Here is a 15,796-nt window from a genome sequence, read left to right as displayed (position 1 = left end):
GCCAGGAGTAACACGGTCCTCAGAGTTTCTTGTGGGAGGGGTTTCACCACAATATCAGCCATACAGCGCCCCCTGATGGTCTGTTTGTGAAAAGGAATAGATTTCTCATGTAAAAGGGGGTATCAGCTACTGATTGGGATGAAGTTTAATTCTTGGTCGGAGATTCTCTTTAAGTCCTCAAGACATAAATACATAAATGTTAAAGGGAAACTGTTCTTCTGAACAAAAATCTATGCAATGTACAGTATATCACTACTGTATATAAGGCATTTTGTAGCAGAATATGAAATATTATCTTTAAAGAGAGTCTGAAGCGAGAATAAATCTCGCTTCAGACCTCATAGATAGCAGGGGCATGTGTGCCCCTGCTAAACCGCCGCTATCCCGCGGCTAAACGGGGGTCCCTGATCCCCCAAATCCCCTCCGTAATGCGGGGGAGCGCTTCCTGGTTGGGGCAGGGCTAACCGCCGCAGCCCTGCCCCACGCGCGTCTGTCAGCGCGCATCTCCGCCTCTCCCCGCCCCTCTCAGTCTTCCTTCACTGAGAGGCGGCGATGTGCAGCTGACAGACGCGACTGGAGGCAGGGCTGCAGCCGTTAGCCCTGCCTCCAGGAGCGACCAAGTGTCGCAGTGGGGGGTTTGGGGGTCAAGGGACCCCCGTTTAGCGGCGCTATTGCGGCGGTTTAGCAGGGGCACGCGTGCCCCTGCTAACTATGAGCTCTGAAGCGAGATTTATTCTCGCTTCAGAGTCTCTTTAAATCTTAGTCCGTAGCTGTTAAAACTTTTTTTTAGGAAACTTGCTGAAAACTATGGCAACAGTACAACTCCTACCCTGGAGTCCAGCTGAAAGCGTTTGGAGCCAGAGCCTTCTGTGATGCTGCCCCTACCCTTTGTCACGCCTTGCCACACCCCATCAAGAGACAGCTGAAACCCTGGATCCATGTAAATCAAAACTGGAAAGCCACCTGTTTAGAATGGCATTGATGATCACATAACTTTTTCCTATTAACACATTCTAAACTGCAACTATGTATTAATATGAGACAAGTCTATGCACTTTGAGTCCTATGGGAGAAAGGTGTTTTACAAATATGCTAGTACATATGCTATAAGAAAGATACCCAGAATTCTCTTCTCCATATTTATCTTACAGTGGAACTAAACTCAGACCGTCCTCTTTGCTCTAAAAGATTAATCACAGCATGAAAACCTTTTACTTGATTTCACATTTTAGGGAGCACTGAATGGGTTAAGCCTCAGTATTTATTATATGGCAAACTGCCTAGGCAAAGCTGTCCTGCAGTCTATACACAGTTGCTCATAAGATCTAGTTAGACCGGTTTATCTGCCTAAATAAAACACAGAACACAGAGAAGTAAATTTTTTAATCAACTACAGGTGGAGTAAAGACTTTTTATTGTGTGATGTGCAAGAGTTCGGATCCGCTTAAAGAGAACCAGAGATGATTAAAAAAAAAAGCTTTTATACATACCTGGGGCTTCCTCCAGCCCCATACACGCGGATCGCTCCCACGCCGCCGTCCTCTGCTGCCTGGATCCACCGGTACCGGGTCCCATCATTGCCGCGAGTAGGCCAGTCGGCCGGTGGACGCGGCCGATTCTCCGCATCACACGGCGCTCCCTCTATACAAGTACGCATGAGTCTGCCTACTGAGCAGCTGAATGCGTACGGGTATGGAGGGTGCCCTTGTGATGCGGACAGTTGGCCGCGTCCACCGGAAGTGACGGGCCCGGTACCGGCGGTTCCAGGAAGCGGAGGATGGCGGCGTGGGAGCGATCCAGGCTTATGGGGCTGGAAGAAGCCCCAGGTATGTATAAAAGCCTTTTTCTATTTTTAGATTGTATTCCTCTCTGGTTCCCTTTAAATGGGATGTATTCACTAAACTTTGATAAAATGTACATGCACAGATGGTGCTCATGCCGGGTGTTATACACAATACGCAGTTTGTGTAACTGGTGTTATACGCACAACGTGTATATTGCTTGCATAACCTGTGTTGCTGAAGAACATCTTGATTCACAAAAAGCAATAGTATGAATTGCTCAGTAATAAATTGATGATAAAAGCAAACATATGGTCCATCTTGGTCTGGGCTGTTATATCAGGGATGTCACACTTCAGTCGTCCAGGGCTGAGGTCCTGACACATTTTTGGCACAGCTCAAGTTAATTGATGGGACTGAATCAGGAAAGCCCTTGATCCTCCCTGATGCAAAGGGAAAAGAATCAGCTTCTAGAATTATTTTTGCCTGAGCACAGCCTGACGCTATTGTTCTACCTCCTTACCCCTCCCACTCTGTTGTACCTCCGCTTTCCCCCGACCCCATTATTATTATTATTATTATTATCGGGGGGAAACCAATGAAAAAGGTTTATTTTGTCAAATAAAAGACATTTGGGTACAAACAGTAGACAGGCATCACATGTGTTACAAAGTAGAATTTGCAACATACTTCACTGATAAAATTGACAAAATCAGAAGTGAATTCTCCACGTAGCCCTCAAATCCCACCTCCACACCTCCCATTGACTGCTCTCTAACTGCCTTCTCTCCACTCTCTGAACACTCTCTCTCCTCTGTAATTGCCAAAGCTAATCTAACCACCTGTTCTTTGGATCCTATTCCCTCCCATTTCATTCCGCAGCTATCCTCATCTCTCTTGCCTGCACTAACAACGCTATTTAACCTGTCCCTCTCTACTGGCATCTTTCCGTCCCCACTCAAAAAAGCTGTTGTGACACCACTACTTAAAAAACCTTCTCTAGATCCTACCACACTTGCCAACTACCGCCCAGTGTCACTTCTCCCATTTGCATCCAAACTACTTGAACGCCATATACATGCAGAATTAAGCCATTATTTATCTGCTAACTCCCTACTTGATCAGTTCCAGTCTGGCTTTCGCACTAACCACTCCACGGAAACAGCTCTTACCAAAGTGGCCAATGACCTTCTTACAGCCAAATCCAAAGGTCAATTTTCCATACTCATCCTTCTTGACTTGTCATCAGCATTTGATACTGTCGACCACACCTTACTCCTACAAATACTTTCAAATGTAGGAATAAAGGGCCTTGCTCTCACATGGTTATCTTCCTAACTCTCTGGAACGTCCTTCACAGTCTCCTACTCAGATCAAATCTCTTCTCCTCATGCTTTGTCTGTCGGGGTTCCTCAAGGCTCTGTCCTTGGTCCCCTCCTCTTTTCTATCTACGTGCACGGTCTTGGTGATTTAATCAACTCATTCGGGTTTCAATACCACACCTATGCAGACGATACACAACTGTACCTCTCTGCCCATGACCTTAACTCCCTCCTTAAACGTGTTCCTGACTGTTGTCTGCTATATCCTCCATGTTCTCTCGCTTCCTAAAACTTAATATGAGTAAAACTGAACTAATAATTTTTCCACCGTCTCTGTCCACCTCCCTGCCTGAAGTAACAATAAATGTTAATAACACTCCCATAACTTCAGTTCCCAAAGCTCGGTGCTTGGGGGTGAAATTCGACTCATCTCTCTCTTTTATTCCTCATGTTCACTCCATAACCAGCTCCTGCCATCTCCAACTCAAAAACATATCTCGCATCTGTCCTTTTCTCACTCAAGACACAACTAAAATGTTAATACATGCTCTTATAATTTCTCGTCTGGACTACTGCAACATACTACTCTGTGGACTACCTTCTAACAAACTGGCCCCGCTCCAGTCGGTACTGAACTCAGCTGCTCGTCTCATTCATCTTTCTTCTCGATCTTCCTCTGCCGACCCTCTTTGTCAAGCTCTTCACTGGCTGCAAATTAACCAGAGGATTCAGTTCAAACTCCTAACCCTAACCTACAAAGCTCTCCACAATCTCTCTCCCCAGTACATATCCTCACTAATTTCCAGATACAAACCCAATCGCAATCAAAGATCAGCACATGATCTTCTGTTGTCCTCCTCTAGAATCAAATCCCCACATTCACGTTTACAAGACTTCGCACGCGCTTCACCCCTCCTCTGGAATGCCCTCCCTCAACACATCCGTCACTCGCCAACCTTTGTTGCCTTTAAACGCTCTCTAAGGGCTGGTGCACACCTAGCGGCTTTTTCAGCGTTTCTGCAGCCGCTTGCGGCTGCGAATCCGCTTGGTCAATGTATCTCAATGGGGTGGTGCACACCAGAGCGGGAGGCGTTTTGCAGAAACGAAAAATGCCGGGGTGAGGCATTTTTTTTATTTCGGATGCGTTTCTGCCTTAATGTTAAGTATAGGAAAAACGCAAACCGCTCTGAAAAACGCCTGTTCAGAGCGGTTTTGCCGGTGTTTTTGTTACAGAAGCTGTTCAGTAACAGCTTTACTGTAACAATATATGAAATCTACTATACTGAAATCCGCTGCAGCAATCCGCAAAACGCTAGCAAAACGCCATAGAAAAATAAGAAAAAGCGTTTCAAAATCTGCTAGCATTTTGCGGATCTGCTAGCGGTTTTTGGTGTGCACCAGGCCTAAAAACACACTTATTCCGACAAACATATGCGCTACCTTAGGCCACTTCCCTTTGTCCTAAAACCAAATTGCACTCCTACTAGGTATCCTAAAACACACAGCCTCTATATATTTGCTGCATACTACCCCTCCTCCTGTTTACCCCCATTCCCTTTAGATTGTAAGCTTGCAAGGGCAGGGTTCTCTCCCCCTTTTGTTTCTTGATAACCATTATACATTTTATTCATCGTGTTAATTTTATCGCTGTCATTACCAATTCTATAATTTGTATTTTGTATCATTCTTTGTATTTTGTCACTAATTATGTATGTTGTATTTTGGTGTACACTATTGTCTGTATTATAATGTACCCCATGTTTGTTTCTTACTTTGTACAGCGCCATTGAATATGGTGGCGCTTTATAAATCAATAATAATAATAATAACAATAAGTAGCACAAAACAGGGTTGACACAGTGTCAAGTGTCAAAGTTAGCACTTAAAGGGAACCAGAGATGAAGCACCCTCATGTATTTTACCATATATATCAATGGGAACATTAGAGAAAACACCTACCCTGCTTTCTGTTTCATCCTTTACTGCTCAGCCTGCTTGTTATCAGCCCTGATAAAATCCCGACTGAGCATTCAGTCTGGCTTTGCTCAGGAATTATTATAGCCAAGTCATTATAGCACAGCCAGAAGGGGGCAGGCTTGGGCTTGAAAAGACATTAGAGAAGACAGACTCAGCTATAATGATTCCTGAGCAAAGCCAGGCTGATTGCTCAGTCGGGGATTTTATCATGGCTGATAACAAGCAGGCTGAGCAGTGAAGGATGAAACAGAGAGCAGGGTAGATGTTTTCTCTAATGTCCCCACTGATATATATGGTAAAATACATGAGGGTACTTCGTCTCTGATTCACTTTAATCAGAATCCAAATACGAAATGTAATTAAAAAAAGTGTAAGGATTAGCAAAAATTCAATCAAGCCCCAATAACTCATCATCACTTCCTCCATTTATGCCAAATCTGATTAAATGTATTCACTCTATCTTTATGCACATGTATAAGCTTTTTCAAGGGGAGTCAATTTTACTGGACCGAGCCTCAAAGCTCGGAGGATTCAGGGATAACCATTGCAGGGTTATCTCCTGCCATGTCGCAAACAGAGCTTCTGAGATAAATACTTTTGTTTTAGAGCTAATATCATCATCATGAATAATGCCCAAAAGGCATGGTGAGGTTTTTTTTTTAACCGCTATTAAAGAACAACTATCAAAGAAACAGTTTTTCTGTAAGCCCCACATAGCTATAGAGCTTTTAGCCAGCAACACTAGAAAGCTTTTCAGAGGTCTCTCAACACAGCCTATGTGAAAAAAATGCCTTGTTTACCAGCTGTTTACAACAATTTTGTGTTGGCATTGGGAGGATAGGGAGGCAGAGCTGAACTGTAACCTGGCTATAAACTGTTTACTTTAGACTGCGTGGCAGAGAGAGAGAGAGAGAGACACACAGGAACACACAGACAGAGCTGCAGCTGATGATTATTTACACACATATGAAACTATATTTCTGCTTTCTATCATCCTGAACATGTTTTATTCACAGTATTGTTTCTGTGTGCTGGATGTGCTGGGCACAGTCCTCCATAGTAATGCCCACATTGAGAACTGCTCTCTGTAAATTCTATTTATTTTATTTTTAAAAACATGAAAAAGATGAAAAAAAGCCTTTGTATATCTATTTTATCTATTTGCTGGTAATTACTGGAAATATATGTGGCATGTTGAATTTTAGTTAAGTTTGATAGTTGTCCTTTAAGGAGTCTTCCCAGTCTTCAGTATCGGAAGCGACACCAAAACTGGTCCATTTAGTCATGGATGGTGTGGTGCGTTCAAGTGCCTATGTTTGATTTGTATAAATGATCAATTAAATGTTTAGAAGGACCAGACTGCATTAACTCGAGGAGAGGGTATGGAACAATCTGAATCTGAAAGAATTACCAAACTGACAAGTTGCATGCCGCTACTGGAGATACCGAAAGCAGTGTTTAGCCAAACCTGCCTACCCCCCCCCCCCCCCCCATATTATTAGTACATGGCACCAGCTTGTATGCTAGTGAATGATATGTTTGAACAGCCATGGTCATGAACTGTCACTCGAGGGATCGATTTTGAAACCCTGAATGCCAACAGTAATCTAAAGTGTGTATGATTGTAAGTTTTCTAAGTTTCTACTTTAACCACTTGAGGACCTAGGGCTTTCTACCCCTTAAGGACCGGCCACTTTTTTTCCATTCAGACCACTGCAGCTTTCACGGTTTATTGCTCGCTCATACAACCTACCACCTAAATGAATTTTGGCTCCTTTTCTTGTCACTAATAAAGCTTTCTTTTGGTGCTATTTGATTGCTCCTGCGATTTTTACTTTTTATTATATTCATCAAAAAAGACATGAATTTTGGCAAAAAAATGATTTTTTTAACTTTCTGTGCTGACATTTTTCAAATAAAGTAAAATTTCTGTATACATGCAGCGCGAAAAATGTGGACAAACATGTTTTTGATAAAAAAAAACCCATTCAGTGTATATTTATTGGTTTGGTTAAAAGTTATAGCGTTTACAAACTATGGTGCAAAAAGTGAATTTTCTCATTTTCAAGCATCTATGACTTTTCTGACCCCCTGTCATGTTTCATGAGGGGCTAGAATTCCAGGATAGTATAAATACCCCCCAAATGACCCCATTTTGGAAAGAAGACATCCCAAAGTATTCACTGAGAGGCATAGTGAGTTCATAGAAGATATTATTTTTTGTCACAAGTAAGCGGAAAATGACACTTTGTGAGAAAAAAAAAAAAAGTTTCCATTTCTTCTAACTTGCGACAAAAAAAAAATGAAATCTGCCACGGACTCACCATGCCCCTCTCTGAATACCTTGAAGGGTCTACTTTCCAAAATGGGGTCATTTGTGGGGTGTGTTTACTGTCCTAACATTTTGGGGGGTGCTAAATTGTAAGCACCCCTGTAAAGCCTAAAGGTGCTCATTGGACTTTGGACCCCTTAGCGCAGTTAGGCTGCAAAAAAGTGCCACACATGTGGTATTGCCGTACTCAGGAGAAGTAGTATAATGTGTTTTGGGGTGTATTTTTACACATACCCATGCTGGGTGGGAGAAATATCTCTGTAAATGACAATTTGTTAATTTTTTTTACACACAATTGTCCATTTACAGAGATCTTTCTCCCACTCAGCATGGGTATGTGTAAAAATACACCCCAAAACACATTATACTACTTCTCCTGAGTACGGCGATACCACATGTCTGGCACTTTTTTGCACCCTAACTGCGCTAAAGGGCCCAAAGTCCAATGAGTACCTTTAGGATTTCACAGGTCATTTTGAGAAATTTCGTTTCAAGACTACTCCTCACGGTTTAGGGCCCCTAAAATGCCAGGGCAGTATAGGAACCCCACAAATGACCCCATTTTAGAAAGAAGACACCCCAAGGTATTCCGTTAGGAGTATGGGGAGTTCATAGAAGATTTTATTTTTTGTCAAAAGTTAGCGGAAAATGACACTTTGTGAAAAAACACAATTAAAATCAATTTTCGCTAACTTGTGACAAAAAATAAAATCTTCTATGAACTCGCCATACTCCTAACGGAATACCTTGGGGTGTCTTCTTTCTAAAATGGGGTCATTTGTGGGGTTCCTATACTGCCCTGGCATTTTAGGGGCCCTAAACCGTGAGGAGTAGTCTTGAAACGAAATTTCTCAAAATGACCTGTGAAATCCTAAAGGTACTCCTTGGACTTTGGGCCCTTTAGCGCAGTTAGGGTGCAAAAAAGTGCCACACATGTGGTATCGCCATACTCGGGAGAAGTAGTACAACGTGTTTTGGGGTGTATTTTTACACATACCCATGCTGGGTGGGAGAAATACCTCTGTAAATGACAATCTTTTGATTTGTTTTACACACAATTGTCCATTTACAGCGGTATTTCTCCCACCCAGCATGGGTATGTGTAAAAATACACCCCAAAACACATTGTACTACTTCTCCCGAGTACGGCGATACCACATGTGTGGCACTTTTTTGCACCCTAACTGCGCTAAGGGGCCCTAAGTCCAATGAGTACCTTTAGGATTTCACAGGTCATTTTTGTTTCAAGACTACTCCTCACGGTTTAGGGCCCCTAAAATGCCAGGGCAGTATAGGAACCCCACTAATGACCCCATTTTAGAAAGATGACACCCCAAGGTATTCCATTAGGAGTATGGTGAGTTCATAGAAGTTTTTATTTTTTTGTCACAAGTTAGCGGAAATTGATATTAATTGTTTTTTTTCACAAAGTGTCATTTTCCGCTAACTTGGGACAAAAAATAAAATCTTCTATGAACTCACCATACTCCTAACGGAATACCTTTGGGTGTCTTCTTTCTAGAATGGGGTTATTTGTGGGGTTCCTATACTGCCCTGGCATTTTAGGGGCCCTAAACCGTGAGGAGTAGTCTTGAAACCAAATGTTGCAAAATGACCTGTGAAATCCTAAAGGTACTCATTGGACTTTGGGCCCCTTAGCGTACTTAGGGTGTAAAAAAGTGCCACACATGTGGTACCGCCGTACTCAGGAGAAGTAGTATAATGTGTTTTGAGGTGTATTTTTACACATACCCATGCTAAGTGGGAGAAATATCTCTGTAAATGACAATTGTTTGATGTTTTTTACACACAATTGTCCATTTACATAGAAATTTCTCCCACCCAGCATGGGTATGTGTAAAAATACACCCCAAAACACATTATACTACTTTTCCTGAGTACGGCGGTACCACATGTGTGACACTTTTTTTGCAGCCTAGGTGCGCTAAGGGGCCCAACGTCCTATTCACAGGTCATTTTGAGGCATTTGTTTTCTAGACTAATCCTCGCGGTTTAGGGCCCCTAAAATGCCAGGGCAGTATAGAAACCCCACAAGTGACCCCATTTTAGAAAGAAGACACCCCAAGGTATTCCGTTAGATGTATGGCGAGTTCATAGAAGATTTTATTTTTTGTCACAAGTTAGTGAAAAATGACACTTTGTGAAAAAAACCCAATAAAAATCAATTTCCGCTAACTTTTGACAAAAAATAAAATCTTCTATGAACTCGTCATACACCTAACAGAATACCTTGGGGTGTCTTTTTTTCTAAAATGGGGTCACTTGTGGGATTCCTATACCGCCCTGGCATTTTACGGGCCCAAAACCGTGAGTAGTCTGGAAACCAAATGTCTCAAAATGACTGTTCAGGGGTATAAGCATCTGCAAATTTTGATGACAGGTGGTCTATGAGGGGGCGAATTTTGTGGAACCGGTCATAAGCAGGGTGGCCTTTTAGATGACAGGTTGTATTGGGCCTGATCTGATGGATAGGAGTGCTAGGGGGGTGACAGGAGGTGATTGATGGGTGTCTCAGGGGGTGGTTAGAGGGGAAAATAGATGCAATCAATGCACTGGGGAGGTGATCGGAGGGGGTCTGAGGGGGATCTGAGGGTTTGGCCGAGTGATCAGGAGCCCACACGGGGCAAATTAGGGCCTGATCTGATGGGTAGGTGTGTTAGAGGGTGACAGGAGGTGATTGATGGGTGTCTCAAGGTGTGATTAGAGGGGGGAATAGATGCAAGCAATGCACTGGCGAGGTGATCAGGGCTGGGGTCTGAGAGCATTCTGAGGGTGTGGGCGGGTGATTGAGTGCCCTAGGGGCAGATAGGGGTCTAATCTGATAGGTAGCAGTGACAGGGGGTGATTGATGGGTAATTAGTGGGTGTTTAGGGTAGAGAACAGATGTAAACACTGCACTTGGGAGGTGATCGGACGTCGGATCTGCGGGCGATCTATTGGTGTGGGTGGGTGATCAGATTGCCCGCAAGGGGCAGGTTAGGGGCTGATTGATGGGTGGCAGTGACAGCGGGTGATTGATGGGTGGCAGTGACAGGGGGTGATTGATGGGTGGCAGTGACAGGGGGTGATTGATGGGTGGCAGTGACAGGGGGTGATTGATGGGTGATTGATAGGTGATTGACAGGTGATTGACAGGTAATCAGTGGGTTATTACAGGGGAGAACAGATGTAAATATTGCACTGGCGAATTGATAAGGGGGGGGGGCTGAGGGCAATCTGAGCGTGTAGGCGGGTGATTGGGTGCCCGCAAGGGGCAGATTAGGGTCTGATCTGATGGGTAACAGTGACAGGTGGTGATAGGGGGTGATTGATGGGTGATTGATGGGTAATTAGTGGGTGTTTAGAGGAGAGAAGAGATGTAAACACTGCACTTGGGAGGTGATCTGATGTCGGATCTGCGGGCGATCTATTGGTGTGGGTGGGTGATCAGATTGCCCGCAAGGGGCAGGTTAGGGGCTGATTGATGGGTGGCAGTGACAGGGGGTGATTGATGGGTGGCAGTGACAGGGGGTGATTGATGGGTGATTGACAGGTGATCAGTGGGTTATTACAGGGAAGGACAGATGTAAATAATGCCCTGGCGAATTGATAAGGGGGGGTCTGAGGGCAATCTGAGCGTGTAGGCGGGTGATTGGGTGCCCGCAAGGGGCAGATTAGGGTCTGATCTGATGGGTAACAGTGACAGGTGGTGATAGGGGGTGATTGATGAGTGATTGATGGGTAATTAGTGGGTGTTTAGAGGAGAGAATAGATGTAAACGCTGCGCTTGGGTGGTGATCTGATGTCGGATCTGCAGGCGATCTATTGGTGTGGGTGGGTGATCAGATTGCCCGCAAGGGGCAGGTTAGGGGCTGATTGATGGGTGGCAGTGACAGGGGATGATTGATGGGTGGCAGTGACAGGGGGTGATTGATGGGTGATTGACAGGTGATCTGTGGGTTATTACAGGGAAGGACAGATGTAAATAATGCCCTGGCGAATTGATAAGGGGGGGTCTGAGGGCAATCTGAGCGTGTAGGCGGGTGATTGGGTGCCCGCAAGGGGCAGATTAGGGTCTGATCTGATGGGTAACAGTGACAGGTGGTGATAGGGGGTGATTGATGGGTGATTGATGGGTAATTAGTGGGTGTTTAGAGGAGAGAATAGATGTAAACGCTGCGCTTGGGTGGTGATCTGATGTCGGATCTGCGGGCGATCTATTGGTGTGGGTGGGTGATCAGATTGCCCGCAAGGGGCAGGTTAGGGGCTGATTGATAGGTGGCAGTGACAGGGGGTGATTGATGGGTGATTGATGGGTGATTGACAGGTGATTGACAGGTGATTGACAGGTGATTGACAGGTGATCAGGGGGGATAGATGCATACAGTACATGGGGTGGGGGGGTCTGGGGGGGGGGGTCTGGGGAGAATCTGAGGGGTGGGGGGTGATCAGGAGGGAGCAGGGGGCAGGGGGGGTAATAAAAAAAAATAGCGTTGACAGATAGTGACAGGGAGTGATTGATGGGTGATTAGGGGGGTGATTGGGTGCAAACAGGGGTCTGGGGGTGGGCAGGGGGGGGTCTGATGGGCGCTGTGGGCGATCTGGGGCAGGGGGGGGGAAAATCAGTGTGCTTGGTGCAGACTAGAGTGGCTGCAGCCTGCCCTGGTGGTCCCTCGGACACTGGGACCACCAGGGCAGGAGGCAGCCTGTATAATACACTTTGTAAACATTACAAAGTGTATTATACACTTTGTATGCGGCGATCGTCGGGTTAACATCCCGCCGGCGCTTCCGTATGGCCGGCGGGATGTTGCGGCGGGTGAGCGGCGCCAGGCGGAGGCGGAGGATTGCGTCACTGATGACGCGATCGCTCCGCCCATGCCCCTACAAGGACCGCCGCCATTTGTCAATACGGCGGTCCTTGCGGGGTCCACTTCCCGGCCGCCAATTGTATATACGGCGGTCGGGAAGTGGTTAAAGTGGAATGAAACCCAGCATTTCTTCTTTGCTCTAAAAGGTTATTTACAGCATATAATCTACTAACACATTTTTGTTTAGTAAAACAGCATTCAAAGGGTTAAATCACAGGACTGACCTTTTTCTCCTGCAGCAGAAGCTGCATCTGAACTGGTGATAACCTTTATTTTGTGTTTACATTCTTCACTTGATACAATTAAGTAAACATTCTCTGACTGTGCAGAAACGTATGCTAATGAGTCCTGAACTGAAACACTGCTCAGAAATCATTGTTGGGTGCATTTGCAATAAAATACAACAGTTATGAATAAAATGCACCAGCAGCTTTCAAAGTAAATAAACTGAACTTTGGGAACTTATAATTTCTAAATGAATAATAATACTGGTGCACAAAAGAAAATATGATAATTGTATGGATTGTAAAAAGTAGGAAAACACATTTTTATTGAATACTAGCTGATGACCCGGCATTGCCCGGGTATGTATTTGGCTGGTGCTGACTACTTTTTCTAACCCTAACACACAAACACTCAAGGACCAAGTTTGTGAGCTTTGGGGTCTTTGGCATCAATCATTTGCATATTCACATAGAAATTAAACAAATCAGATTGGCTATGTGGGGCTGTGCCCCTCTCCAGCATTTGAACCCCAATCACCCAATGACCAACTGTAGCAGGTTTGAGGCATCTGCTATTAACAGTGTAAAAATGGCAGCAATTTAAATATTCCCCTTGAAAATCAACAGGTGAATTTTGATTAGCTATTAAAGGCTCCCCCCACTTCCCAGAATATTAATCTCAATCGCCCAGTGACCATCTGTGCAAAGTTTGAAAACCCTGCCATAAACAGTGTAAGAAGGGTTACAGTTTATATTTTCCCAGTGAAATGAGTTTTTGGCTCCGCCCACTTTTTGTAACCTGGGCACACAGTCACTCAATGAAGTTTGTGAACTTTGGAGTCCTTGGCATTAAAAATGTGTATTTTCCCAGTGAAATGAAACAAATCTGATTAGCTGTGTGTGGCTCCAGCCCCTTTTCTGAATTTGAACCTCAGTGACCCAATGACCAACTGTACAAGGTTTGAGGCTTGTGCCATTAACAGTGCAAAAATGGCAGCACATTTAATATTCCACTTGAAAATCAACAGGTGAATTTTGATTTTTTTTTGCAATTTATATTTTCACATGTAAAAAGTTAGTTGTTTTTTGCTCCGCCCACTATTTCTAACCTTGACATACAGTCACTCAATGACCAAGTTTATGAGCTTTGGGGTCCTTGGCATAAATAAGTTGCATTATTCCATTGAAATTAAACAAATCAGATTGGCTGTTTTGGGCCTGTCCCCTTTTCAGAATGTAAACCCCAGTCTCCCAGTGACTGACTGTACCAGATTTGAGGCCTCTGCCATTAAGAGTGTAAGAATGGCAGCAATGTAAATATTCTCCTTGAAAATCAATAGGTAAATTTTGATTGGCTGATGTAGGCTCCATCTACTTTCCTGAATATTAATCCCTGTCATTCAGGGACCAACTGTCTCAAGTATGAGAATCCTGCCAATAATATAATGGCTGAAATCAATCTAACAAATCTGATTGGCTGTTTGTGGCTCCACCCCTTCAGTGAATTTGGACCCCAATCACCCAATGACTGACTATATCAGGTTTGAGGCCTCTGCCATTAACAGTGTAAGAATGGCAGCAATTTAAATATTCCCCTTGAAAATCAACAGGTGAATTTTGATGTTGTAGGCTCCACCCACATTTCAGAATATTAATTCCAGTCACCCAGTGGCCAACTGTGTCAAGTTTGAGAACCCTGCCATGTAAAAAATGTATTTATGTATTTATGGCACCGCAAACTATTTTTAACCTTGACATACAGTCACTCAGTTACCAAGTTTATGAGCTTTGGGGTCCTTGGTATCAATAATTTGTACATTCCCATTGAAATTAAACAAAACTTATGGGCTGTTTGTGGCTCTGCCCTTTTCTGGATTTAAACCCTAATCACCCAGTGACCGACTGTACCAGGTTTGAGGCATCTGCTACTAACAGTGTAAGAATGGCAGCAATTTAAATATTCCCCTTGAAAATCAAGAGGTGAATTTTAATTGGCTGTTGTAGGCGCCACCCATTTTCCTGAATATTAATCCCAGCCACCCAGTGACCAACTGTGCAAAGTTTGAGAACCCTGCCATTAACGATGTAAGAATGACTTCAGTTTATATTTTCCCAGTGAAATTTGCTTTTGGCTCCGCCCACTTTTGGACCTTGACACACAGTCACTCAGTGACCAAGTTTGGGAGCTTTCAGGTTCCTGGCATCAAAAATGTGTGAATGAAGCAGTTTATCCACCAAGAAAATCTGATTGGCTGTTTGTGGCCCTGCCCCTTTAGTAAATTTGAACCTCAGTCACCCAATGACCGACTGTAGCAATTTTGAAGCCTCTGCCATTAACAGAGCAAGAATGGCAGCAGTTTAAATATTCCCCTTGAAAATCAATAGGTGAACTTTGATTGACTGTTGTAGGCTCCACCCACTTTCCTGAATCTTAAGGTGGCCACTAACGGTCCACTTTCTGGCGAAAAATCGTTCGAGCGATCAGAAATTCTGATCGGATTGGTTGTAAATAATCTCCATTGGTGGACACAATCGATTATGAACTAGTGAAAAAAATGTCGTTCGAATGAATTTTCGTCGAACCAAAATTTGGATTTTCTTGTTGTTTGCGATAGATAGGAAGCAAAGATTGGTTCGTTGATGGTGTAGTGAACGATGTATTACAATATTTCACTTCCGATCAGAATTTCTGATCGCTCGAACAATTTTTCAATAGAAATTGGACAGTTAGTGGCCAGCTTTAATCTCATTCACCCAGTGACCAAGTGTGCCAAGTTTGAGAGCCCTGCGATTAACAGTCTAAGAATTGCTGCAGTTTACATTTTCCCATTTAAAATGAATGGCTGAAATTTGATTGGCTGTTTTATGCTCTGCCTATTTTTTCTGAATTTGTAACCTTGGTCACCAAGTGACCAACTGTGCCAAGTGTGGGGACTCTGGCTTGATTAATGTGAAAATGGCAGCCTTTTCCATTTTTTCCATTGACATGAATGGGTGAAATCTGATTAGCAATTTGTAGCTCCGTCCACGTGTGCAGGGGGGACGCGAGACCCCTAGAACATATCATCCCAGGTAGTAAGGGATCTGTATACCAAGTTTTGTTCAAATCGGTCAAGGCGTTTTTGAGTGATCGCGGCACATACATACACACATACATACATACATACATACATGCATACATCCGATTTTATATATATAGATTTTGTCAGAGTTTAAAACCGCTTTAATCTCAACTCTTCACCTTTTGAAAAAGGCACTTAGCTTTGAACTAGACATGCAATAGTTATAT

The 15,796-nt window shown here is 43.8% G+C and overlaps 1 protein-coding gene across 5 annotated transcripts in view; it reads right to left on the bottom strand.

Annotated features, from left to right (window-relative positions):
* Positions 1-15,796, bottom strand: part of FYB1 (FYN binding protein 1) — a 226,512-nt gene that overhangs the window by 142,784 nt on the left and 67,932 nt on the right. The window lies entirely within an intron of this gene.

Source organism: Hyperolius riggenbachi, chromosome 1 (assembly GCF_040937935.1).
Source record: "Hyperolius riggenbachi isolate aHypRig1 chromosome 1, aHypRig1.pri, whole genome shotgun sequence".
NCBI classification, from domain to species: Eukaryota; Metazoa; Chordata; class Amphibia; order Anura; family Hyperoliidae; genus Hyperolius; species Hyperolius riggenbachi.
Note: the sequence above shows the minus strand (reverse complement) of the source record. Positions and strands in the feature narration are given on the sequence as shown.